Source organism: Elaeis guineensis, chromosome 2 (genome assembly GCF_000442705.2).
Source record: "Elaeis guineensis isolate ETL-2024a chromosome 2, EG11, whole genome shotgun sequence".
Lineage (NCBI taxonomy): Eukaryota > Viridiplantae > Streptophyta > Magnoliopsida > Arecales > Arecaceae > Elaeis > Elaeis guineensis.
Window position 1 is genome coordinate 111,584,562 of NC_025994.2, and position 25,085 is coordinate 111,609,646.

At 47.1% G+C, this 25,085-nt stretch overlaps 1 long non-coding RNA gene across 1 annotated transcript; it reads left to right on the forward strand.

Moving 5' to 3' along the window:
* The first annotated feature begins 23,659 nt into the window (after positions 1-23,659).
* Positions 23,660-24,096, forward strand: LOC140855494 (uncharacterized). Its single transcript, XR_012138409.1, has 3 exons — positions 23,660-23,707; positions 23,868-23,969; positions 24,064-24,096. It is a non-coding gene; the product is annotated as an uncharacterized lncRNA (long non-coding RNA).
* The last annotated feature ends 989 nt before the right edge of the window (positions 24,097-25,085 follow it).

A 25,085-nucleotide genomic window follows, 5' to 3' on the forward strand; every position in this document is an offset into this window, starting at 1 on the left:
AAACGATTGCTGAAATTATCCATTCTTATTTCAATTTCAGACCCCTACTCTCCCCAAATAAGTACCTTCTTGGTGTAACAGGAGAGCGCATGTGTCTGAAAGAGAAATGATCGGATCTTCTCCACTGGGGCATGAGTTAAGCGATTGCCGGAATGCGGTTTTCAGCAGCTATCCCGCTCGGCATTCCAACACTGCCCTGTTGCGGCCAATCCCCTCGTCGCCTGGTCGCCGGGAACGAGCGCCTGCAAAAAAGGAAGTCCACACTGACCGGAGGTGGCTCCGGCGGGGACCCTCCGACGGTCAAGTCAGAGAGGTGACTGGGCAACAGTGAAATGCAGACAGAGAGCTCTGAGAAAGAGAGAGTGAGGGGGAGGAGCGAGCCTGCGTATGTGGGGGAGACGGGCGGATCGATCCCTTGCACTGTTGCCTTCCCTGGTATATATAGTGGAGCTAGGTATGGCGCCGTCATTAATGGCGCGGACGAGTGAGGAACTGTCAACTCACTGTGGACTGTCAGAGCCGCCGTGAAAACGTCATGTCGCCGTGTAGCCGTCTAATCACCAGGGTTGACCCGGCTCTCGGCGGGACAATGCCCCTAGGTAACTGCGCCGCATGTCCGTGTTAGAGCTGACAACGTCTGGCGGCTATACGGCGGTTGGAGGAGCCGACCGACCCAAAGTCGGTAGCCAGATAAGTGGTGTCGGGTCCCTCCATTGGTCGGCGAGCATCATGTAAGTCGGCCATCGAACCTCGGGGTTCGGTCGGTCGGGATGGACACGCCCGACATACCCCCGGTCGGCGACGGGCCGTTGGACGGCCGGCGATTAGCCGCTGATGGCTCCCGTTAGTCGGTCGCCCCGACCGACGATCGGTCGGCCTATCGGCCAGTCGGAGTCGTCCAACGGAGGCGGTCAGGCCGCCAGGCGGTCGGGCGGTCGGGTCGTCCGGTCGGTCGGGCCCTCCGGTCGGTCGGGCCTCCCGGCAGTATGTCGGGCCCTACGGCAGTCGGTCGGGCCCTCCGGTCGGTCGGGCCCTCCGGCAGTCGGTCGGCGGGTATCCCCAACAGTTGCCCCCCTCCACTCCCAAGTCGGGTGGTGAGCAGGACGATGCTTCCATTCGGGCAGCAATCCCGGACGACTGGGAGTGGATTTGTCGCACGTGTAGATCCGACCGTACTGTCGGATGATCCGATGTCAGACGCCTCATGAATGCCCCGCGATCAGGACGTCCAGTCGATGTCAGAGGTCACGTCGGCGTCAGATGTCAGACGCCACGTCTTGTCGTCGTCAGTCGTTACGTCGGTGTCGGAAGATCGGGCGCCGGACGATACGGCGTCAGTCGATCGGATATTCGGCGCCGATCGCGGGAGAGAGGGCCGCTGTCAGGCGTCCCATCGGGAACGCGAACCGGCGCGGGTGCGTGAATGCAGGGCCGTGCCCCACGTGCCGCGTGTCAAGGTGGTCGGCCGGCGCCCCCTCCGGCATTTAATGCGGGCGGTGCGGCCGTCCCGGGGCGGGGCGCGCCGAATCTTCCGCCAACCGGTGGGCGCCACGCGTCGCGCATCTGCAGGTCTTCGGTCGGCGCGGAGGGATCTCGGCCGTCGGTCGGCCCTATATATATAGGACCTCCCGGACCCTGACCCACATTTGCAATATTTCGCTGGGGAAACTCTGTCCGGGCGATTTTTCAGTCGTCGCGGGCAGAGCTCTTCTTCGCCTGCGGAGGGTCCATCCGGTTCGTGGTCCCCCCTTTTCCTTCTTCCTTCCTTTCTTCTCTTTCGGTCCCTGCATAATGACCAGGAAACCGACTCAGGGAGCTCGGTCGGGAAACCCGACCGACGACTCCCGATCGGCTCCGGAAGATGAGGTCTCCTCGCTTTCGGGGTCGAACGTCGATCAGCTTCGAAAGCACTATCGCATCCCGGAGCAGTTTCGGCTCTCCGCTCCAGGGGCCGGCGGTCGGGTCAACAACCATCCGCCTGGCGATCTGGCGTTGTACGTTGAAGACCTTCGCGCGGGTCTTCGACTTTCGATTCCGGAGTTCGTCCGAAATCTGCTTGATTACTACGGACTATGTCCGGCGCAACTGGCGCCGAACTCTGTTCGGTTAATCATTTCTTTCGCGCTGTTGTGTCAGCTCTTGCCGACCAACCCCCGCGTTTCACTCTTCCGGGCCTTCTTTGTGCTCCGACCCCACCCTAAAGCCCGAGGGTGGTGGCTCTTCAACCCTCGGAAGGGTCTCGCTTTCATAACTGGTCTTCCATCGTCCATTCATGGATGGAAGAACCAGTTTTTCTTTGCTTCCTCCTCTTCTTCTTGGGGCTTTCCTTCTCGTTGGGGTATACCCCGAACAGAGGCCAACGACAACAGTCGGGTGGATGTGGACGACCGGGAGGACTTCCACCGACTGAAGGACATGTCGGTACCGAAGCAGAGGGAGCTTGTTACCGAACAAGCTCTCTATGACGCCGGCTTGAGTCTGGTCCCCCGAATAGGTATCGCCCGATCCTCCGGCTTTTCTTTTTGTTCATCTTTTGGTCGGCTTTTGGCCCAGCCATTAACTCTCTTGTCGGTATTGCAGGGACACCACCGAGGATGAGGCCGACTGATGCCGAAATTCGGCAGTTCGCCACGAGGAAGAGGCCAGCGTCGGGGGCCGGCCCTTCGCGCCCTGCAAAGAAACCAACCCCAGCTCCGCCAACCGTCGAGGCGTCGGCGACCGACCAGTCGGAGCCGGTCATAGCCCTCATGGCTCCGACGGTCCGAGCTGAGGAGAGGCCGACTGAGGGGGCGGCCGAAGAAGTATCGGCGGCTTCGCCGGTGCGGGTGGAGCCGGATGACGTTCGAGAAGCCGAACATCACCCGGCGGCGTCCGCTGGCGCAACGGGGGGCGCCGGCTCAAACTCCAGCGTGCCGTCGCTGCCAGTACCGTCGGTCGGGGCAGCTGATCGGGGGAAAGCCCCGATGGAGCCCGAGGAGGAGGATAGGTCGGGGAGCCGCTCAATGCCTCCCAGCGCATACTACCCCGAGGGTTCGTCGACGTTGGCCGACCACAACCTTGCGAGGAGGTTGTGCCAAGGGATCCTCCTCCCAGCCGACGTAGAATCGCTGCGGTCTCGGCAGGTGACCGAGATGCTGTCGCGGTTCTACCCGACGATGGTTGAGGTAAGCTCCGCGTCTCCCTTCTTTTGACTTAGAAATTTTTCTTGTCATGCGATTCCTGACGAAGCTTTTTGATCGGCAGCTGATCTTCACAATGTCCGAACTTGAGGCGGGTACCGAAGGTTCGGCAACGTTCGGGCAGCCTTCAAGGAGAAGTCGGCGGCGGCCGAAGCTGAGAGGGCGATGTTGGCCGAACAACTCCTGCAGTCGGCCGACCGGGAGGCCAAGTTAGTCGACGAGGTTTTCCAGCTTCGGTCCGAACTACAGTCGGCCAAGAAGGAGGCCAGGCACAAAGGTCGGGCCGTGCGTCGTCTTCGACGCGAACGGGATGGTGCAACTGTCGAACTCAAAGGGGAACGCGAGTAACTTTGGGTCAGCCTGGAGAAGCTCGCGGAAGCCGAAGAGGAGCTGTCCATCGCCCAGATCGACGTCGAAATGGCGAAGGTCGAGGCGGAGTCGGTGAGGGAGGAGCTCGCCCGAGCTGAGGACGAGGCAACGTCGGCGAGGGAATCGGCCGAACGGGCGGTGGAGGACTTCCGATCCTCCGACCGATACCGGGAGGAGATGCTCGAATCGGGCTTCGCCTCATACCGGGTCGGGTTCGAGGACGGTCGGGAGCCGTCCATGCCTTGTACCCGGAGTTGGACGTCAGCCGCATCGTCCCGCCACTAGCCGAGGAGGAAGGAGTCGAAGGAGAAGGAACGGAAGAAATGGCCGACCAGCCGTCGGGAGGCGTCATCGTGGTGGAGGAGGCCTCCCGGAGCAGGTGCCGACCGAAGTTCCTTTGCCGTCCGAAGCCATCCCTCGGCGGCCGATCCAGCGTCGCTTATGGCCGAGACGCCGATCATCCCCGATCCTCCGTCGGTCGAAGAGATCGACTAGGACGGGTGATCGGCCCTGCCGACCATCTTTACTTTTTGTCTTTTTGAAAATACATGTAATCGGGCTTCGACCCGACTCTGTAATTCCTTTTCATCAATGAATGAAACTCTTCTTTCTCTCCTTGTTATTTGTAATGCCGGCTATAGCTGCGATGTCGAACTTTAGTCGCTAACTTAAGTAAGCCACCAACTCACATGAGTCGGTAGGACTCCGACAACTTGCATAGCCCTGAAAGTGGAATGGGTCCCGACTTTAGGTCGGCTTCCAATAGTCGAAGCCGTTAGTCGGGTGCATCTATTGAGTCGGGAGCCGACCGAACCTGAAAAGGTTCGGCAGGCGGACCTCCGTAGATGCACTTAGTCGATCATCGTCCGACGCAGTGTCGGGGGTACGATAGTAAGTCGGGTCCCCATGCTCTTGCGTCGGGTTCCATCTTTTGACAGACGGTGGCAAGCCGAATGTCGTTCAGCCGGCCGTGGTCGGTCGGGAGTCGGTGTGCGAAGTGCGTCGTGTGATAGACGGTGGCAAGCTGAATATCCCTCGACCGGCCGTAGCCTGGTCGGAAGTCGCGGCAATAGTCGCGTGGGCTTTTAGCCTTTCTTTCGGTCGGGGCCCGATCGGCCAGTCGGCCGATGGATTCTGCCCGAAAATTCGACCGTAGAAGGAGTATGAACTCCCGTCGCAACAGCTGCATCGGCCTTTGTTAGGGGCGGATGTGTTGCCGAAAGTCGAAGGAGTGTAACTCCCGTTCATAAGAGTCCGTCGGCCCTTGTGAAGGTCCGACGAGTCGTCGAAGGGGTATTGACTTCCGTCATTGTAGATGCATCGGTCCGTGTAAGGGCCCGATGTGTCGTCGGTGCCAGGTCCGCGTCGATTCGTCGGGGTGACCGCCGACCAGTAGTCTGAAGAGTTAGAACTCCGATTTTTCAAACTGAACTTGTATTCCGACAATCGAATTACAGAATTCACTGGTAATACAGCTTCAAGTTGTCGGCGTTCCAAGTCCGGAGAATGGGCTTCCCCTCAAGGGTCTCCAGCCGATAGGCTCTCGGCCCGAAGGTGTCAGCAACCTTGTAGGGTCCTTCCCAGTTGGGAGCCAGCTTCCCTTGGTCCAAGGGCTTCGACACTTCTGCCTTCCTCAAGACTAGGTCGCCGGCCTGAAGAGCTTTGGTCTGACCTTGGCGTTGTAATACCGGGCGACCCTCTGTCGGTATGAGGCCATTCGGATTTGAGCCTCATCTCGCAGTTCGGGGAGAAGGTCTAGGTCGGCCCTCCGACTTTCGGAGTTGTCTGGCTCTTGGTACTGCTCGACCCTTGAAGATGGCAGGCCAATCTCGAGCGGGATCATAGCTTCTGTCCCGTAAGCTAAACTGAACGGCGACTCCCCGGTCGGGACGCGGGGGGTCGTTCGGTAAGCCCACAGAACGGAGCCCAGCTCGTCGACCCAGAGACCTTTGGCTTCGTTCAGTCGGGTCTTGAGTCCATGGAGCAAGGTTCGGTTGGTCATCTCAACCTCACCGTTGGACTGTGGGTGCCCGACTGAAGTTAGTCGGTGGCGGATGTGGAACCTGGCGCAGAAGTCTCTGAAGTCTTGGTTGTCGAATTGCCGTCCGTTATCGGTGATGATGGTGTGCGGCAATCCGAACCTGAAGATGATGGACTTTTGGATGAAGTCCTCCATCTTCCGCTCGGTGATCTGCGCCAAGGGCTCGGCCTCGACCCACTTCGTGAAGTAGTCGATGGCGACAACGATGAACTTCCTCTGGCCCGACGTCGGTGGGAATGGGCCGAGAATATCGACTCCCCACTGAGCGAAGGGCCACGGAGCGACAATGGGAGCGATTTGGCTGGCCGATTGGTGCTGAATATTGGCATACTTCTGGCATGGCTCGCACCTTCGGACCAACTCTGCCGTATCCTTCCTCATAGTCGGCCAGTAGTAGCCTTGTCGCAAGACCTTGAAGGCTAAGGACTTGCCCCCCAAGTGATTCCCACAAATTCCTTCGTGAACCTCTCGGAGAGCGTAGTCAGCGTCGGTTGGTCCCAAGCACCTGAGCAGAGGGAGGGAGAACGACCTCTTGTAGAGTCGGCCGTCCATGATCACATATTGCGACGCCGACCATCGGAGTCGCTTGGCCTCCGCGGGATCTTCGGGACTGGTCCCGTCGGACAGGTACCGGACGATCGGGTCCATCCAACTTGGTTTGGACGTTAGCTGCTGCACTTCTTCGACCCGATCGATGCTCGGCTGCTGGAGATTTTCGACGAACGTCCGACCCAAAGAATCATAGGCCGACGTTGCCAACCTGGAGAGAGCATCGGCGCGGGCGTTCTCCATCCTGGGGATGTGGGAGATCTCGAAATACTTGAGGCGGGCCACGAGGTCCTTTACCTTCTGAAGATACTTGATCATGGTCGGATCTCGCGCCTCGAAGTCGCCCTTGACCTGTCCCACGATCAGCTGAGAGTCGAAGAATGCCCGGAGGCTGTCGATGCGCAGCTCCTTCGCCATCCTCAAGCCCGCGAGGAGTGCCTCGTATTCGGCTTGATTGTTGGAGGCCTTGAAGTCGAACCGGAGGGCGTATTCGGTGACTACCCCATCCGAATTCGTGAGCAGGAGCCCGGCCCCGCTTCCCTGAGCGTTGGAGGCTCCGTCGATGTGGAGTACCCAGGTGGAGATCGGGTCTGGCTCAGAGGCCGAATCTCGTCCCGGGCCTTCAGCTCCCGACCCTCGGTTGGTCGTCGGGCATTCGGCGATGAAGTCGGCCAAGACCTGAGCCTTCAAGGCAGGACTTGGTCGGTACTGAATGTCGAACTCGCTAAGCTTCATCGCCCACTTAGCGAGTCGTCCGGATGTGTCGGGTCGGCGCAGTATGGCCCTCAGGGGCCGATCGGTGAGTACCACAATGGCGTGGGCCTGGAAGTATGGTCGGAGCCGTTGCGCGGAGACGGTCAGGGCGAAAACCATCTTTTCCGTCTCCGAGTATCTGGCTTCGGCGCCGTGGAGCACTTTGCTGGTGTAGTAGATGGGCTGATGAGTTCGGCACTCATTTTCCCGAACAAGCACCGAACTGATCGCCTCGGAAGATGTGGCCAAGTAGAGATACAAGGTCTCCCCGACTTGCGGCTTTACGAGCAGCGGTGGGGAAGCCAAGTACCTTTTCAGGTCTTCGAAGGCCTGTTCGCACTCATCCGACCAAGAAAAACCGTTCGCCTGACGCAGAGTCTTGAAGAACGGGAGGCACCTTTCAGCCGATCGGGAAATGAATCGGCTAAGAGCGACGATTCTTCCGTTCAGCTGTTGGACCTCCTTCTTGGTGTTCGGATGACGCATGTCGAGGATTGCCTTTATCTTCTCAGGGTTGGCCTCGATCCCTCTCTGAGAAATGAGGAATCCGAGGAACTTCCCTGAGGTCACCCCGAAAGCGCATTTGATCGGGTTGAGCTTCATTCGGTGTCGTCGAAGGGTGCGGAAGGTCTCCTCGAGATTCTGAACATGGTCCAGGATCTGCGTGCTCTTTACCAGCATGTCGTCCACGTACACCTCCATGTTACGCCCGATTTGGTCTTTGAAGACCTTATTGACGAGTCGCTGGTAGGTGGTGCCGGCATTCTTTAATCCGAAGGGCATCACCCGATAACAGTAGAGGCCCTTGGGAGTCACGAACGCGGTGTGCTCCTTGTCTTCAGGCGCCATCCGGATCTGGTTGTACCCGGCGAAGGCGTCCATGAAGCTGAGCAGTCGAAATCCGGACGTCGCATCCACCAGCTGGTCGATCTTCGGAAGTGGGAAGCTATCCTTCGGACAGGCTCGGTTGAGGTCGGTATAGTCGATGCAGATCCTCCACTTCCCGTTGGCTTTCTTGACCATGACAACATTGGCGAGCCAATCGGGATACGTGGATTCTCGGATGAAGCCTGCTTCGAGCAGCTTGTCCACTTCTTCGTCGATGGCCTTCTGCCTTTCTGGGGCGAAGGACCTTTTCTTCTGCCTCACCGGCTTCATTGTCGGGTCGATGTTGAGTCGGTGAGTAATTATTTCTGGAGGGATGCCCGACATATCTGCTGCCGACCAAGTGAATATGTCGGCGTTGGCCGTCAGCAGCTCCGCCAGTCGGTGACGTTCGGTGTCGGGCAATTGAGACCCGACCCAAACTTTTCTGTCGGGATTTTCTCCAATCGGGATTGCCTCGAGCTGCTCGGCGGGCAAACCCCGCTCTTCCTCCTCCCTTTGGTCCAGTTTGTCGATTGTCAAAGGATCCTTCGTCCCGTCGCTTTGAGCGGAGATTTGGAAGCATCGCCGAGCGAGCTGTTGATCTCCGCGCATCTCTCCGACTCCGTTTTTGGTCGGGAATCGAACAAGGAGATGGTACGTCGAGACGATCGCCCTGAGGGCGTTCAATCCGGGTCGCCCGAGTATGGCGTTGTAGGCCGAAGGAACTTGGGCGACCGCGAAAGTGAGGGAGACCGTACTTTGCCGTGGTTCGGTGCCGACCGTCACGGGCAGGGTAATTTCTCCCTCTGTCGTGATGGTGTCTCCGGCAAAGCCGATCAGGGGCACAGGGATCCTTCTAAGTCGGTCAGTTGACAGTCGCATTCGAGAGAAGGTCGAGTAAAATAAAATATTTGTCGAACTTTCATTATCAACAAAAATTCGTTTTACATCATAATTGGCTATTGTCGCCGACACAACAACAGCATCGTCGTGGGGAGTCTGGATGCCCCGAACGTCGTTTTCTGTGAAGGTGATTACGTCGTCTGATCGCGGCTTTTTCGTCGGCTCCCCTCCTGTAGACGTCCCCGGTCCCAGCCGCTTGGAGATCATGTTGATGACTCCGGCCGTCGGCTGGTTAGTCGGCGCCTCTTCAGTCGGCTGGGGGCGTCGATCGGCAATCAGTTGGGTCGGCGGACCCTTACGGAATTTGCCGAGATACCCCCGGCGGATGAGATTTTCGATCTCATCCTTCAACTGGATGCACCGCTCGGTGTCGTGGCCGTGGCTCCGATGGAACCGGCAGTACTTCCGATGGTCGAGGCCCTTTGCCTTCAGAGGCGGAGGCCGTCGCAGGTATTCTTCCCCCTCGATCTCCATCAAGATCTGCGCACGGGGAGCGGAGAGAGGAGTGTAGGAGTCATACCTGGGACGCACCGGCCTCGGGGTCTGTCGCCGGAGTGATTTTTGGATCTGTCGGGGTGGAGAAAGCCGACTATTGGTCAGGGGCCTGCTTGGTTCGACGGGCTCCCGACCTTTTCTCCGCTTCTCCTTCGGACCCCTGGGCTCCGCCAAGCGTCGGTCGGACGCTCCTTCGTCCGCGCGCATATACTTGTATGCGCGCTCCAATAGCTCGGCGTATGTTCGGGGGAGGATCTTGTCCAGAGAATAAGTAAATCGGGACGACCTCAGGCCCCGCTTCATGGCTGAGACAGCCATATCTTCGTTGAGGTCTCGGACCTCGAGCGTGGCCGCGTTGAATCGCGTCATGAAGTGTCGGAGCGTCTCGTTTTCCCCCTGCTTGAGGAAGAAAAGGCTGTCCGACGTTCGCGGCGGCTTTCGGCTGGTGCTGAAATGGGCCACGAACGAGTGCTCGAGCTGCGCAAAGGAATGGATACTGCCCGATCGAAGATCAGAGTACCAAGCCCTGGCAGCCTTGCGGAGCGTAGCGGGGAAGCCGATGCAGAAAAGAGCGTCGGTTGCCCCTTGAATCGTCATGAGAGCTTTGTAGCTCTCGAGGTGGTCGACCGGGTCGGTGGAGCCGTCGTATGGCTCCACGTGCGGCATCTTGAACCGACTGGGAATCGGCTCGTCGAGGACCGGTCGGGAGAGAGGTTGGGCGGTCTGAAAGTCGACGTCGTTCGAAGACCTATGACCGTCCATCTGCAGTTGGGCGAGTCGGCGGTCGATTTCTTCGAACCGTCGCTCGTAGTCGTCCGCTCGTCGATGCTGGGAGACCCCAGGGGTGGAGCCTCCGGAAGATTCTGAGAGAGAGGCCGACGGTGTGCGCGGCCGCTTCTCCTTCCTTGCCCGTTCCAACGGGGAAGGAGAGGGCCGCTGGGACCGTCGGTCGTCGCGCCGTGGTCGTCCCTCCTCCTCTCCGTGGGAGCGCTGTTGGGAGCGCTCGCATGGAGGCGACAGGGGTCGGCGCGGCCGTCGGCGGCTGCTCCTGGAAGGCATAGGTCGGGCCGCCGGTTGTCGCTGGAGGCTTTTGACTGCGTCGGTCAGTACGGTCATCTGCCGTACGATGGCCGCAATCTGGGCCTCCGTGGTCACTGCAGGGAGCGGAGAGCTAGGCTCCGCCGCCGGTGGGGGCGGGGAGGCCTCTTCCCGGCGGGAAGAGCGCCTCGCCGACCCAATGACTCTCGATCGTTGAGCTCTTGTCTTTGTCATGCTGTTTCTCCTACCTGGCGCGCCAATCTATTGCGGCCAATCCCCTCGTCACCTGGTCGCCGGGAACGAGCGCCTGCAAAAAAGGAAGTCCACACTGACCGGAGGTGGCTCCGGCGGGGACCCTCCGACGGTCAAGTCAGAGAGGTGACTGGGCAACAGTGAAATGCAGACAGAGAGCTCTGAGAAAGAGAGAGTGAGGGGGAGGAGCGAGCCTGCGTATGTGGGGGGGGACGGGCGGATCGATCCCTTGCACTGTTGCCTTCCCTGGTATATATAGTGGAGCTAGGTATGGCGCTGTCATTAATGGCGCGGACAAGTGAGGAACTGTCAACTCACTGTGGACTGTCAGAGCCACCGTGAAAACGTCATGTCGCCGTGTAGCCGTCTAATCACCAGGGTCGACCCGGCTCTCGGCGGGACAATGCCCCTAGGTAACTGCACCGCATGTCCGTGTCAGAGCTGACAACGTCTGGCGGCTGTACGGCGGTTGGAGGAGCCGACCGACCCAAAGTCGGTAGCCAGATAAGTGGTGTCGGATCCCTCCATTGGTCGGCGAGCATCATGTAAGTCGGCCATCGAACCTTGGGGTTCGGTCGGTCGGGATGGACACGCCCGACATACCCCTGGTCGGCAACGGGCCGTTGGACGGCCGGCGGTTAGCCGCTGATGGCTCCCGTCAGTCGGTCGCCCCGACCGACGATCGGTCGGCCCATCGGCCAGTCGGAGTCGTCCAACGGAGGCGGTCAGGCCGCCAGGCGGTCGGGCGATCGGGCCGTCCGGTCGGTCGGACCCTCCGGTCGGTCGGGCCTCCCGGCAGTATATCGGGCCCTACGGCAGTCGGTCGGACCCTCTGGTCGGTCGGGCCTCCCGGCAGTATGTCGGGCCCTACGGCAGTCGGTCGGGCCCTCTGGTCGGTCGGGCCTCCCGGCAGTCGGTCGGGCAGCGGGTATTCCCCAACATCACCTAAAGTTCATATAAACAAAGATGGGAGCAAAAAAAGATGGACACCATTAAAGCCTAGCATGACTCATCCCTTGCACTAGTCAATTATCCTCCAACTCATTAGAGATTATCAAAGTGGATTAAAGGTGTCTTTCTCTGAAACATTTTTTTCATGGTGAAACCATTCGGGCATCATTAGTTTTATTGCTAAAACGAACATATCAAAAAGGATCCAATGTGTTGCACGCTTAAAAAATATATATTTTTTATTCTGATCACAGCATCATCTTATTTTATAAGATTATTAAAAACTATTGTGATCATTTTAATTTTTTTAAAATTTTTAATATGTATAAAAAAAATAAATAATATTGTTGATTGAATGACAACATATGTAGCAAACCACTTCTGGATGCCCATGATTGGTCTTTCTCTCTAGTTTGATAATATATTATTTTCTGATTTTCATTGATATATTTTTTTAATTAAAGTTATCTAATTTATCATTATAAAAATTTAAAATTTAGTCACTTATTTAAAAAAAAAAAAAGACCCATCTGAAGCCTTCCCTGCCTTTTACGGTTGGCAAGACTCTCGGTCGCAAAAGAAGTGAAACTTTAACGTAAACCATGGCACGTCGCTAGCATCGCTCAAAAGAAATTAATAAAGGAGACATTAAAAGCCTAACATGGCTTATAGAAAGACGAGCGCGGCAAGTCAGCTTTCGCTTTAAAGTCAGTACTTTAGTACCAAGCGAGGCCGCTCTAAAGCGTAGGCTTTCGGGTTCGTGGAGATCTCTTTCTGTTAGTGGCGACGGCGCCGTTACTGGATTTGAGATACTTGCACTCTTAATACTACATACAAATGGAAAGGATTATGCTTTGTTGTGCTTAGCATTATTCAAGCCTTTTTTTCCTTAATTTTCATTGTATTTCAGATTATTTTTCTCTATTGGATAGCGTCACCATTTTTTTCAGTTACATTTAAGTCGCCATAGTGTAAATCCAACAACTCGGTTTCGAAAAGAAAAAAAACAACTCGGTTTCGAAACCAAAATGTCATAAAATTGCCCATGAGCAAAGGAAATAGAGCCCTAAAGCATAGCTCCTTTATGGTTAGCAGTGTAAAAAGCTGCATTACTTATCTAACTGTGGACATGAATAGCTTTGAAGGAGGTGCAGGAAGAAGCAAGCTTCCATATGTCCAAGGATAATGGATGCAAATCATCAATTTGATCCATCTGATGCCTTATCTGAGTCTTCTTGCTCAAGATCAATGCATTCTTCTTAATCCTAGACTCGTCCTCCATAGATAGGGGTGGAACTGGGTCGGGCCCTGCCTCTACTCAAGCCCGGCCTGAAAATAATTTTTGGACTTTGGGCCGGGTTTAGACCTGATTATATATAAAAATTCAGGCCCGAGCCCGACCTGAGCCCAGGCCTGAAGACTTTTGTGACAGCCTGAGCTTTGTTCAGCTCGAGCCCACGCTCGCCCACTCGCTCCCCTTCTCCACCTCGTCCTCTGCTGCCGCGGCCGAGATCACCTTCAAGACTCTCTCCGACACCTCCTCTGCCAACTCCGCCCCCTCCCAATCTATGAAAGCCCCGCCACCGTCGCCGCCTGATCACAGGCCGCTGTCGACACTCGATCATAGGCTATCATCTTCTGGAGCTCTGAATCTTTCTTCGCCATCCTTCTCTAGCTCTCGATGGCGATAAGGGCCGTGTCGGGACCGCTTGATGTGGGTTTCGTCCTCTTCAAGCCAATCGAGCGGCGGATGCTCTGGGGTCCGCTCGATGTCTTGCCTTTCTCCGACCGTTTATGAAGAAGAAAAACTAGATATCTCAAGGCTCCGGAGGCCATCTCTCTTCCGATGAAGCTTCTCAGAGAAAAACCACCACTTTTGGTGCCTTTCTTCGACCCACCGTGCTTTTCTCGATTCCCCTCCAAAGCTTCACTGTTCGATGGATCAAGCCCGGCAACACATCTTTTCTGGAGAAAACGAAGAACGGTGATGGTGGTGTCACCACCTGCAATTCCTCCCACATTCAAGAGGTCGAGCGACGCGGTGAGGGAGAAGGAGGTGGCCGAGCGGCGAAGGTCGGAGCAGATCAGGAGATGGGGGCTTGGAGGAAGTGGTCAAGAGAGACAAGGGCTTGCCGGCTTGGGAACAGTCATCAAGTATGACAAATCTAAGAGTGTATGGACTATGATCCTGGATTGATTGGACAGAGATTGCATATTCGGTGTATGTGTATGAGTGTATCAATCCCAATATCAGATGGAGGCAAAATATTCGAGCTTTGATCGGGCCCAAATTCAGGCTTGGGCCCGAGCTAGGCTCGGGCCGGGCCAAAGGTCTGCCCGAGCCCAGTCCAAAAGCAAAATGGGCCCTATTTCTTGGCCCGAGCCTGGCCTGAATGATTTCGGATCGAGTCCAAAGTCCGACCCAAATTTGGCCCAGCCTGATGGATCTCAGGCCAATTCGAGCCCACTTCCAGCCCTATCCATAAAATTTGTTACAAGATTTCTTACCTAACAATCTTTATGCCTGTCTATTCCATACAAATCCTAATCCCTAAACTTTAATCAATTTATATATCTTTATACATATCTTATCAAAAAAGGGTTGGATTATTTTGGAGAATACATTCAACAAACTTCAATATTTTTATCAATTAACATCCTAGAAAGATTCATAAAACCTTTATCTTTTAGTTTTTGGCTTTCCAGGAATAAATTGTTTTAGTAATTTATGGATTGTGACCCTTTACTAGGAGTGCACATAAGCCGAGCTTGATGTATATGAGCTGAGCTTTATTAAGCCAAGGTTCAATCAAGCTTGGGTTAAAATTAATTTGAGCTTGAAATGCATGTTCAAGCTTGAATTAAAGCTACATTCAAGCTTTGATTTAAATATTGACGAATTTGAGTTAACATTTAATGCATTGAGTATAAAAAACATGGCAATTTAAGTCTCCATTACAAAAGCAAATATTTACAAAAAAAAAAACAAAAAAAATACCAAAGATACATAATGGAATATGAAAGCATAAATCATGGCATAAAACATAAGAAGCCAACAACCATGTTGAACATAACAACTCAGCTAACAATCAATGCCAATTATGCATGATTGTAAGAATTGTGGGTTCTAGAGAATAAAAAGATCTACTATTCATGACATGAAATATGAAATTTACTATATATATCCATCATTTAATAGAATATCTATTTTTGAAAATCTAATAATAATTACTTTTAAATTTAAAAATATCTAAAATCTTTTAGTGTCCATGTGCAATACATCTAGTATTTGAAATACTACTTGTTGTTTATTCAATCAAACATCCGTACGCAATACATCTATTTAAAATATTGCTTGCTTTTTTTTTCTTAAGTAGAATATTGCTTGTTGTTTATTCAATCAAATCTTTAATTAATTTGCTTTTGAGAACACAATGATCATTGTTAACCATCATAATGAGAATTAATGAATAACAAAAATTACCGATTATATAATTGTTGAAAATTTAAAAAATAGCTAACAAAAAGATTTGAATTTAAAAAAGAAGTGAACCTAGAGGTGTGACTATTGCCAAGTTAATGTAGTTCTAATCCGAACCCCATGTCAGGATAAGCCAATTAGCACTCAATTTAGATTGGGCTTTGATTGAAAAAATGTTAATGTAATTATAAGACTCATGGGTCTGAGATCTTTCACTACAAGAAAATAGTGAAATAACGATCTTTTTTTGCCGACGCTTTTGGAAAGCGTCGGCAGGTTGCGCTGACCTGCCGACGCTTTTAAAAAGCGTCGTCGTTTAACGACGCTTAAAAGCATCGTAAAACTATCCAACGTCAACGCCGACGCTTTTAGCAAAAGCGTCGTTAAATAAAGCAAATACCGACGCTTTTGTACAGTATTTAACGACGCTAAAAAGCGTCGTTAGGTTTGTTTAATACCCCCAATCTCCCGTGCCCTAATCTATCTCCCGCCGCCCCTGCTTTCCATCCTTTCCTCCGCCGACCTGTGGTAGCGCAGCCGCCGTCCGTGAGCGCCGGCACTCCGGTCTTCCTCGCCGCCGTCCTCGAGTACCTGTCCTTCGAGGTACTTTTTTTTTTCTCTTTTCTTTCTTTCTTCTTTTTTTTTCCTATGTCTCTCTTTTCCGCTCGTTTTTCTCTACTCTTTCTTTTCCTCTTTCGTTCTTTCTCTTATCCCAAGCCGTAGAGGGTTCCATCAAGGGGGAGGGTAGAGGGGAGAAGAAGGGGATGGAGGTCAACGACGATGGTGACATGGCAGTGGCGACGATGGGTTGCAAGCCGGTGAGATGGATCTCGACGGGGGTTGATGAATAGAAAGAAATGGGACAATGGTGGTTTGAAGAGGAATAACCGATCTTAGGAGGGTGGCGACACTCGGCAAAAGCATGGCAACTGCAGGGATGAGGAAGGAGGGAGGAGGGGAGGTTTTAATGGTAGATCAACCGAGAGAAGATTGGGATTTAAAAGAAGAGGATAGGAAAGGAGATTAACTCAATTAATCAATGGATAACTTAGCTACTCTCTGGCGTAATCAATCCAAACACCATCGATCATCCCTCACTGGCATACGACACCCAATCCGACTGTTCTTGTAGCCTTATCCTCATCCATGCCTTGAGATCGGGTAGGGGAAAGCTTCCTCCTTTTTTAAAAAAGTTCTGGTGAAGTTGGCAACCTTTGCCTATCATCAAATGCTGGATTTTGGTGGAACATGCTTTGGCATTGTCAACTTTCACATGACCAATTGCAGGAGAGAATACAGACTTGCATCAACCCTTGTGGCCAGAGCTCTTAGGTTCAAGCTTTGGACCTTCAAAAAATTTAGACTAGATCTGTCTTCTTTTCCTCCCCTCTTCTCTTCAACACCTCCACCTTCCTATCTTACCAAATAAAAAAATATCAAAAAAAAAAAAGAAAAAGAAAAATGCGGACATATGATCCACCCAAAATTCATCATAAATGGTTGGGTTATTGTGAGCTGCACTTCACAAAGAAGGGAAGAATTGAACAAATGAAATGCACTGGGCATGTTAGGTTTTCTATGAGCTAATTTGTGGAAATTTCGATTATTTGGAGGTGAGATTACGACTTAAGGTGCAAGCAAAGCATGGTTTCAGAATATAGTTAGTCACAGTATAAATAATTTATTGCCCAATCTTATTCGAAAGATAGATCATGTGTGAAGCTTGTGAGATTTGATACAGTGAAACTGTTAGAGTATAAGAATAAGCCTCAATTACTTAAAAAGGATTTAGAAAATTAGAGGTCTTCACAATTACTAAGAGCAATCCAAACTGTATTCCAAGGCCATCATGCCCATAGCTTGTCAAGCAATCTACACGTGATCCTGAGTGAAAATTGTGGTTTTTGTGCATTCCATTGACAAGACGATGTGTTTCTCTTTGAAGGTCCTGAAATTGGAACCATGGCACTAGAATGATATTTTCTTTTTTATTGTGGAAGATTACACGGAATTTAAGAAAAAGAAAAGTACAGGAAACTGGATTTAAATTTAGTTTTTAGAACCTTGTAAAAGAATATCCTTTCAAAATCACAGCTAGCCTAGGAGGGAGTAAAGTGACATATGGATACCTCCACAGGAGTGTTTTAATCATGATATCAGCTGGCATATGCCCGAGAATGATAAAACATATGGATAAAACTATGTCATCACTGTACTTCCTCTATACTATATGTCCCTTTTCAAGCTTTCGGTTTAGATTATCAAGAAGATTGAATGGCTCAGAAGATCATTTCTATAGACGGGCTCAACATCCTATAGTGGTTTCTCTTACAAGGTTAACTGTTCAAGCACTTATCTTCATAGGAGAGAAAGAGGTCTTGGTATCAAGGACATTCGTCAGATAAATACAACCCTCCTTGCAAAATGAGGATGGAGATACATTTCTAATAATTCGAAATCTTGAAAAAAGCAAATTGAGTTTACGTATCATCGGAAGGTGAAATTCTCAAGATGTTGGAAGCCACCTCGTAGATGCTCAAATTTTTAGAAAGATATTATCAGCTCCCTCAAGGCATTCTGAGATAGAGTTCATTACAAAGTCGAAAATAGAAGAAAAAAGGATATCACATTGTAAATGGTCATTTTAAATTAACTATAATTGAAGTATTGAAATATTTTTCATCTTAATAAGTAATATAACTTAAGATTTCCTCAAAAGCAAAAATAAAACTTATTTATTTTAACTAGTAAGTTGTGTAAAATATGATGTCCTAATCAAGCACCTTACAAGATAAAAAGCTAATTAGCTTTAAATTTTGAACTTTTGCATGAGAATTAGACCCATAAGATAACTTAGCATCTACCATGGACTCAATTTAAGGTGGAGGAAAACTCTTTTATTTTGATTGTGATCATTTTTAGTTATTGATGTGACTACCCAAATCTAGTTTGTATGTTCTTATTTGACATGTATTTATGGTTGAAAGTGGCTTTGTTTGATTTGTATGGTCTAATGTTCACATACTACTGATCAGTCCAATCAAATGACATTTGTTTTTTTTTTCTTTGTGGCTCTTAGCCTAATGCTAGCGAGATATCAAGCTTTCCATTTATCAGATTAGACTTCATTTTCTTGTGATTGAAAAGTTAAATATCTTTTCTGTTATATGGAGATTATGAGCACATGGTGCATAGTTTTCTATATCATTGTGAAATATTCAAGTTGGTTGATAATCTCTCATTAAATTATAGTATTAGTTGCAACTTTTTATCACAGAAATGGCTAGAGTTGAAATTTATCTAAATAATTTTAAATTACATTAATATAAAAGTTTATCACAGAAATGGCTAGCAATAATTTTAAAATGCATGCTAAGTAGATTTTCTTGGGTGTTTTTGTGATGGTTGTGAATTTAATGCCAGGCAATGTTAATTATGAATTAATTTTAAAAAAAATTGCATTACATAGAAACGTAGACCCGTCTTTTGATTAATGTACATATTCTATTGTATCCGTACATTTATTTATTTTTGTACGGATAAAAGAATTATGTACATTGATCAATTGATTGTCCAGTATGGACAGTTTGGAAAATGTGAGTAATTTTATAGGTCATTACCATAATCAAATGGTACGCTGAGGGTTCGGAATAAATTTCGGATGGTATTTTTCTTTTGTTCTTCCTATACGGAAGAACTAAGGGAAAATGCTGTCGAAATTTTTTTCGGCTCTTGTTGCATGTCATTTGATTTTTGTAATTGACCTATAGAATTAATGCATTTTCTGAATGGGATAGGACCTTCTTTACCTATTAGTTGATGATAGCAAGCATTTACTATGTAAACTTTATGTAGCTGTTATTTTTTTGGATTTTATGAAATGACTGATATTTTTTACTCATTGCATTAATATAGATTGTATAATTTTTTTTTATTTTTAGATAAATTGCAAGTTCGGTCAGTTTTATCCTACAATGGACAAAAGTTGGATAAATAAACCAAGGAATAGTAAAGAATATTTAGATGGAGTTCATGACTTCATTAAATTTGGTATGGAGAAAAGTAGTTTGAATGGAAAGATTTTATGTACATATCGGAAATGTGTAAATAGTTCTTCTTTAGATCCACAAAATGTTGAAGAACATTTGGTATGGAATGGTTTTTTAAGAGGTTACACCGACTGGATTTTTCATGGAGAATCTATGTTGCCATCATCATGTAACCAACCCCTGACTCATTTTGGATCCACTAGCCTAGAAGACAATTCTGCAAGAGATGATGATATAAGGGGTTTGATCACAGATGCTTTTGGATTTGATGTTCAAAATTTAGGAGAATCCAGTAGTATACAAGAAACAATTGGGATGTTTGATGGATGTACGCATACGGAACGTATGCATGTTGAGGAGCCCATACATACATCTAATGATGAGACAGCTCGTTATCACACCTTAATGAAAGATGCAGACGAAGAATTATATCCGGATTGTACAAAATTTTCTAAGATTTCTTTTTTTGTACATTTATTTCATATAAAATATTTGAATGGATGGTCTGGAAAGAGTTTTACCATGCTGCTCAAGTTATTAAAGGATGCATTTTCAGAAAGCACTCGTTTACCACCATCGTATTATGAAGCCAAGAAAGTAGTAAAGGAATTGGATCTTGGATACGAAAAGATTCATAGTTGTCCGAAAGATTGTATGTTATATCGGGGTGAAAACGCTAATCAAGAGTCATGCAATGTATGTGGATCTTCAAGATGGATAACACAAAAAGAAGATCGAGATGATGTACTGAATGAATTGGATGCAACGCGGAGTAAAAAGAAACCGGCCAAGGTATTGCGTTACTTTCCTCTTATACCTAGATTGAAAAAGATTTATGCATCATCAAAAACAGCTTCATCAATGAGATGGCATCATGAAGGACGTACAAAGGATGGAATGTTGAGACATCCAGCAGATAGTCTTCAATGGAAAGCATTTGATGATAGGCATCCTGATTTTGCCTCTGATGTTCGCAGTGTTAGGTTTGGCTTAGCTTCTGATGGCTTCAATCCATTTCGGACCCTGAGTTCTACCTACAGCACTTGGCCAGTCGTTTTGATACCTTACAATTTGCCACCGTGGATGTGCATGAAACAATCATCACTTATCTTGTCAATGGTTATTCCAAGAGATAAGGGTCCAGATAATGATATTGATATTTTTCTACAGCCTTTGATAGAGGAATTGAAACAGTTGTGGGAGGGTGTTGATGCATTTGATGCTTCCAACGGCCAAACATTTAAACTACGGGCAGCTTTGTTATGGACTATTAATGATTTTCCAGCATATGCCAATTTATCTGGCTGGAGTACAAAGGGACGGGTCGCATGTCCTTGTTGTGGAGATTCAACACATTCAATTTGGTTAAAACATGGAGGTAAATTTTGTTACATGGGACATCGTCGATGGTTGGAAGCAAATCATCCATTTCGATTTCAGAAAGATTTGTTTGATGGTACTATAGAATTGGGATGTGCCCCTATTCCACCTTCTGGAACTGATGTTCATAGACAAATGGATGGCATGAATTACAGCTATGGTAAGCACTCAAAGTCCTCTAAAAAAAGAGGAAGGGATGATGTTGAAAGCTCAGTGCACGAAGGTTTACCAGAGGAAGTCAGTATCAGTACTATAGATGCAGAGGTGTTTCAAGATCCAGACAATTATTTCGAGGATGAAAATGAGGAAGACACACAGATAGCATCTACACAACAGCCAAGTAAACATTTATGAAAAAAATGAAGTATCTTTTTTGACTTACCTTATTGGAAACATAATCTTATTCGGCACAATCTTGATGTCATGCATATAGAGAAGAATGTTTGCGATAATTTACTTGGAACATTTTTAAACCTTGATGGAAAGAGCAAAGATAACATGAAGGCACGTCTTGATTTAAAAGAAATGGGTATCCGACAGGAACTTCATCCTAAAATGCTTGCTAATGATAGAATTTATGTGCCTCCTGCATGTTACACAATGTCTGCTCGAGAAAGGGATAATTTTTTGGAAGTTTTGAAAAGTATCAAAGTACCCGACGGATATGCATCAAATATTTCACGATGTGTGCATCTAAAGGATCGAAAACTTTCAAATCTTAAAAGTCATGATGGTCACATATTGATGCAAGATATTTTTTCAATAGCTTTAAGATCGTCATTGCCGAAATAAGTTGTTACAATTGTACTTCGATTATCGTCATTCTTTAAGGCATTATGTTCCAAAGTTATTGATCCTCGGAAACTTGATCAGTTAGAATCCGATATTGCAATTACACTTTGCCAGATGGAAAAGTTTTTTCCTCCTGGATTTTTCACTATTATGGTACATCTGCTCATTCACCTAGCTTCAGAAGCTAAAGTTGGTGGACCGGTACATTATAGATGGATGTATCCTATTGAGAGGTATTATTACAAACCTTAAATCTTTTGATAATTTTATTAGAAATAACAGCATATTGATATTTTAATAAATATTTAATTCTTGAAGGTATCTTGTGCGTCTTAAAGATTATGTGCGAAATAGAGCCTATCCCGAAGGCTCGATTGCTGAAGCATATATTGCGGATGAATGTTTGACATTTTATTCAAGATATCTTCAAGGTGTAGAGACTATTTTTAGTCGACCTCAACGGCATAATGACTTTGTGGAGAATGCAGAACTGTATAAGTTCTTAACTGCTGAAAAATTCTTGGGAAGAGCTGAAAGTATTGTACTTGATCAAAAATCCTTAGCACAAGTACATCGTTATGTGTTACTTCATAGTGACATAATATCTGACCATCGCAGGTTAGTATATTTAAGGAATGATATCAAAATTTAAATTTTATATTAGATATAATGTTCTAAATGATATATTTATATTTTATGCAGTGAATTTTTAATTTATCAGAGACGAGCCAATCATAACATTCGTCCTAATGCAAGGATTGAACAACGATGGTTGGTCGAGTTATTCCCTATATGGCTTTCGAATCAGGTGTGATTTATATTTAATTATGGGATATATTAATTTTTGATACATATTTAATATCAGATAACTCAACTGCACTTCGTCATATCATTTTTTGTTAGGTATCAAAGATGATGGAGACAAATAATTCAGATGAACTAATAGCTCTTGCTCGAGAACCTAACAAGATTGTGAATAGATATAATGGTTTCATAATTAATGGCTTTAAATTTCATACCAGAGAACGAGAGAAATTTAGAAAAATACAGAATAGCGGTGTTATGGTGGAAGCGGATGGAAAATCCTATTATGGTGCACTTAAAGATATCTATGAGTTGGATTATTATGAAAAATTTAAAGTAGTACTGTTTAGATGTGATTGGATAGACATAAACTCACCAAGGGGTTTGAAACAACATGCAAATGGATTTATACTTGTAAATTTTTCAAGGTTGATACACACTGGTGTGTTATTGAAGGATGATCCATTCATTTTTTCATCTCAAGCTCGTCAAGTATTTTATGTACAAGACGCAAAAGATAAAGATTAATTTACTGTCATCAAAACAAAACCTAGAGACTTATATGATATGGGAAACCAAATGGAGGATGATGACGATGACACTTATACACAATGTATGTCCTACAATTTTGTGCCAACTGATGATTTAAATGCTACGACGACGTTGGTTAGAACAGAATTCGAAGAAAACACTACTGCTTGATTGTTACTGGTAATAATTATTTATGATGTATATATTTTGCATTAATTATTGTGTTATTTTACTCCATATATTAACTGATTCTATCTTTTATTTATATAAATGCTAGGTGACATCATGCGTCGTAGGGGATGATATGCTGGTGTGCAGTTCCAGTTTTCACAGACAGAGGCCGGTACGTCTTCTTCAGCACAGCAGCCTGAGGCTAGTTCAGCTGCCCAGCATTCTGAGCCCTGTCCTTCATCATCAGCACAGCACGATCCTCCTGTTCATCAGCCAGATGATGAGATACACGTGCAGGGTATATATTGTCTTTCATGTAATTTTTTTTTTATTTCATTTTATATATATTTATGATATAGTTACTTTTATGTATTTTTTGCAGACGGATCCGGGAGAGTACGCCCCAGACGCGGACCCACAGTAGTACGAGATGTGTGGCAGATGCGTGAGGGCGAGAAGATTGTTGTGGAGTGCAATCAGCTAGGTCAGTCAATTAAGAAAGCTGCCTGCTTATTGACTTCATTTTTGGGGACTGTTGCTCGGAGGCCTCAGCTATGTCCGTTGGGCTATGCAAAATGGAATGACATGCTTCCAACGTACAAAGTTGAGCAACTCCGAGTTATAGAGGTAATGAATTGATGTTCATACTGTATATTAATTGTTAATCATTTATATAATTTATTTCATTTAACTTTTTTTTTATAGAGCAAGTTTGTTCTCCCTCCATCCACTCATAATTTTGTAATGAAGTCTCTCAACCGCAAATGGAAAGAATATAGAGCACAATTGAAGAAGGACTATATGAGACAGGGTATGACAAAGGAGGAGGTTGCTAGGAATTGTTCTCCTGATGTACCCCCTCATCAGTGGATGGAGTTGGTTCATTATTAGTTCTCCGAGAGGGCACAGGTATATTATCTGTTTATTATCTTTTTTTCTAAATATTTTATAAAAATATTGATTTTTATTATATATTATATATATAACAAGTTCTTTACTTTATTTTACAGACTTATTCTGCTATTGGTAGAGCTGCACGAGCAGCTCAGTCTGTTCTCATACATCGGGGTCGAAGAGTTATGCACGACTCCGACAGGAGTTTGTATGTTCCTTAAACTTTCATAATTAACTTTTAATTTTTATGTTGAAATATTTATATAACTAATATCATTATGTATCGTGGACCATGTCTGTATCATGATACTCATATATTTTTTTAAATTATTATAACTGTTTGCTTAAAATTGAAATTATTTGTGTAGGAGGATGAGCATGGGAGGGAACCCGGACAAGTGGAGTTTTACCAGATGACTCATACTCATCAGGATGGTACTTTTGTTCGAGATGAGTCGAGAGATTTATATGTACGGTATTATTAATATTATATTTTTTGCAATGATTTAAATTTAATTTTGTTAGCTATTAATGTATAACTCTTGTTTTCAAAAAAAAATATAGGAGAGGGCTACATCTCTCATTGCGGAGCGTGACGAGAGTCCGCAGCATCTACGCAGCAGAGCCGTATCAGGCCGAGGTGTTCACAGAGTTGATGGGACCAGAGCGCTACGGTCGAGTGAGGGTTATGGAGTAGGAGTCACCCCCACTCAGTTATCTGAGGTTAGTAGATATACGCAGCATGCTGCAGCAGATGCTCAGGATTCACGCTTCGCAGACTCGAGGTGGAGATACAGGAGATTAGACAGAGTCGTGCCGCTGAGATGGAGGAGATGCGACAGAGCCGTGCCGAGATGCAGGCCATGAGGGGACAGATTGATCGCCTTACATCTTTATTAGAGATGTATGGTTCATCTCAGGTAAACACATAATATTAAATATATATTTTTTATTAATTTATGATTTATGTATTTTTATTTATAGATATAAATCATGCTTTTGATATGTTTCTTGTAGGCTCCTGCATATCAGGCACCCGTCGAGATAGCGGCACGTCACGTGGAGACAACGACGACCATCCGCCTGTAGATTGATATTATTTTATTTTTATTTATTTTTATATTTATTTATATTACTCTTGATTGTAATGGACGATTGTACTTTATTTTTATTTATATAAAATATTGTCTTTTGGTTTGGTTAAATTTTCTATTTAAGTTTGCTTTTGATGTGAATGATGGTGATTGTACAGGTGTGAATGTGAATGTGGTGATTGTACAGGTTTATGTTCGAATAATTGATATAATTTCATACAGAAATGTATTGTATTCTTTTTTTTTTTTTAGATAATACCTGTATTTTTTTTTCTCTTAAAACCTTTAACGATGCTTATAAGCGTCGTTAAAATTATTTTAACGACGCTTATAAGCGTCGTTAAAGACAAAAAGCCGATGCTTCGAAAAGCGTCTTGGTAGAGTGGATGACGCAGAGTCATTAACGACGCTAAAAAGCGCCATTAAAATTACTTTTTGCGATGCTTTAAAGCATCGTTAAAAATATATTTAACGATGCTTATAAGCATCTTT